The sequence below is a fragment of the Chelonoidis abingdonii genome, chromosome 16, assembly GCF_003597395.2.
Source record: "Chelonoidis abingdonii isolate Lonesome George chromosome 16, CheloAbing_2.0, whole genome shotgun sequence".
NCBI lineage: Eukaryota > Metazoa > Chordata > Testudines > Testudinidae > Chelonoidis > Chelonoidis abingdonii.
This window is the reverse complement of record NC_133784.1, coordinates 14,664,078-14,666,872: the sequence shown is the minus strand read 5'-3', so window position 1 is coordinate 14,666,872 and position 2,795 is coordinate 14,664,078.

Below are 2,795 nucleotides of genomic sequence, written 5' to 3'. Positions count from 1 at the left end.
TATGAATACTGTAGTGGCAGAATGTTCCAAACAAGTTTCTGCTGGGATTGTTAAACTGTGTTGGTTGAGGGATGAGATTTTGTACAGAACTTGACTTTGAGTAAGATCTGATTTGTCAGTGCCCCTGTTAAGGGCTGAGTGTCTGCAGTGCCATATATATGAAGTGCAGCCACAGTACTGTAACCATGTGGCCTGCACCACCAGGCCTGACCTGTGTAGAATGGGGTGTGTGACTCCTTGTGGATTTACTGTTCCGTGGCTGCTGACAGAAAATCCCCTTCAGACAGATCAGCTTGCTTCCTCCCTCAATTTAAATGACATGTTGCAGGGAGGGGAGGCCCTAGGAAATGGGGGGTGAATATTTCCTAGAATGCTGGTGTTTACAGTGGAGTGAATTCTGCCACTGATTTCCACAACAACAGTGACAGTAACTGACTGGGGAGCACACAGTGGTTTGGCTTTTACTTGGGGCTGACCAAAGACACTGCTCTCAGCTCACGTGGAGTTTCTGCTTCTCTAGCTGCTGACACCTGTCCTTTACAGCCCTGCTGAGCTGACCAGCTGTGCCCAGAATTCCACCAGGCGGAGTTTTTCTTGTGAAGGGAACAAAACTCTCTGTATTTAGCTGAGCTGGCAGACAGGGTTGATGCAGGTGACCCATGTAAAAAGTTACCATTTAGCAGACACAGGCCAGCGTTGCCTCTTTAGCCTGCTGCATACACATTGCTCTTTCTCCTGTTCTTCACAGTGACCACTGAAGTTGTGAGAGGCCTTCAATAAGTCCCTGGGACTTAAGGCAGAATGAATGAAGGGGTATCACTTGTACATCATCTCATTCATTTTCCACACTCCTTACAAGTACCTAGAAACAAGTCAAGTCTGTAAATACTGTTCTTAATTCTCCTGACCTGCCTGTTTCAGGACAGCTCTCTTGCTAGTTAGTTTGGCGTATAATTCCACACTGACTTAATGTACGTTGTCATAGGGGAATAATGGAATGGCCTGGCCGGATCAGACCAGTGGTCTAGTCCAGTCTCCTGTGTCCAGGAGTGGCCGGTATCAGAGGCTTCAGAGGAAGGTGCAAGAAACTCTGTGTTGGGTAATTAGTTGAATAACCTCCCCTTAAGGAAGCTTGTGCCTGACCCTTGTACCCAGTTAGTGGGTAGTTTATGTTTGAAGAGGGTGGTTATGACTGTTTAAGGAGAGGTAGTTCAAAAGGTTATAACTTTTTTGACTTCTGGCTAAGGTGACTTTCCCCACTCCCCATGGAAGTGTCTAATACTTGATTTAATTCAGCTAAGCTCTTGGCCTCAATGCAATGTGCTGGCAATGTGTTCCACATATTTAATTTTGTTGCTATACAATATGTAATTTCCTTGTATTGGTTTAAAATGTATGCCTTTCAGTTTCTTTGAATGGCCCCTGATCATGTGTTCTTACTTATTAGTGTAAATAGGAGTGCTTGTTTTCTCTATACGATCCATTATTTTATGGGTGGTCTCTTGTCTAAACAGTCCCCATCTCATAGACTATCAGGATTGGAAGGGACCTCCCAGGAGGTCATCTAGTCCAACCTCCTGCTCAAAGCAGGACCAATCCCCAGACAGATTTTTGCCCCAGATCCTTCAGTGGCCCCCTCAAGGATTGAACTCACAATCCTGGGTTTAGCAGGCCAATGCTTGAACCACTGAGCTATCCCTTCCCTTCTATCTTTTCAGTCTGTCTTCATACAAAACTATCCATGTTTCTAGTAACTTTGTTACCTGTCTCCTTCATGTCTTCTGTGTCTGCTAGATCTTTGAGCTCTAGTAACCAGAACTGAACAGTCTGCCAGGATAGGCTGTATCATCAGTTTATTTTCTAGCGTACTTTTTAGCTATGTTAAAACTTTGTCCACTGTTTTGATGGCTGCTGCGTTTGAGCAGAATTTTTTGTCACAGTGAGGCTCAGGTCTCTGCCTCAGTGGCAGTGCCTTTTTCAGAACCCAGGAAATGGACTTGGACAATGTGCATTAGTCAACATTGAGTTTCATTGGCCACCACATTGCCCACACGCCTAACTTTGTTAGGTCCCTTTGAAGTCCCTCATAAACTTCTTCAGTCTTGACTAATCTACATAATTTTGCCTTTTGCAAATGTTACCATCTTGCTGTTCACCCCTTTGTCATATCTGTGATGGGGCAAGGCCATACGGCTACAGTAAAGTACTGAGAAACAGGTATGTTAGCCCCAGGCTAAACAAATCCCTAGTACCCTGGTAACCAAATGGCAGTTGCTTCAGGTTAATCAAGGCACCTGGAGGCAATTAAGACCTTTCTAGAAGGCTGTAGAGATAGCTACTTTAATTAGAACACCTGCAGCCAATCAAGGCAGGCTAATCAGGGCACCTGGTTTTAAAAAGGAGCTCACTGCAGTCAGGCAGGGAGGAGCCAGAGGAGAAGGAGTGTGTGTGAGGAGCTAGGAGCAAGAAGCTGAGACAGAGAGTGTACTGCTGGAGGATTGAGGAGGACAAGTGTTATCAGGCACCAGGAGGAAGGTCCTGTGGTGAGGATAAAGAAGGTGTTTGGAGGAGGCTGTAGGGAAGTAGCCCAGGGAGTTGTAGCTGTCATGCAGCTGTTACAGGAGGCACTATAGACAGCTGTGATCCACAGGGCCCTGGGCAGGAACCTGGAGTAGAGGGTGGGCCCAAGTCCCCCCAACCTCCCAACTCCTGATCAGACACAGGGAGGGCTGACTCAGACTGTGGTTCCACAAGAAGGGAAGATCATTGAGGGTGAACAAATCTGCCAATAAGTG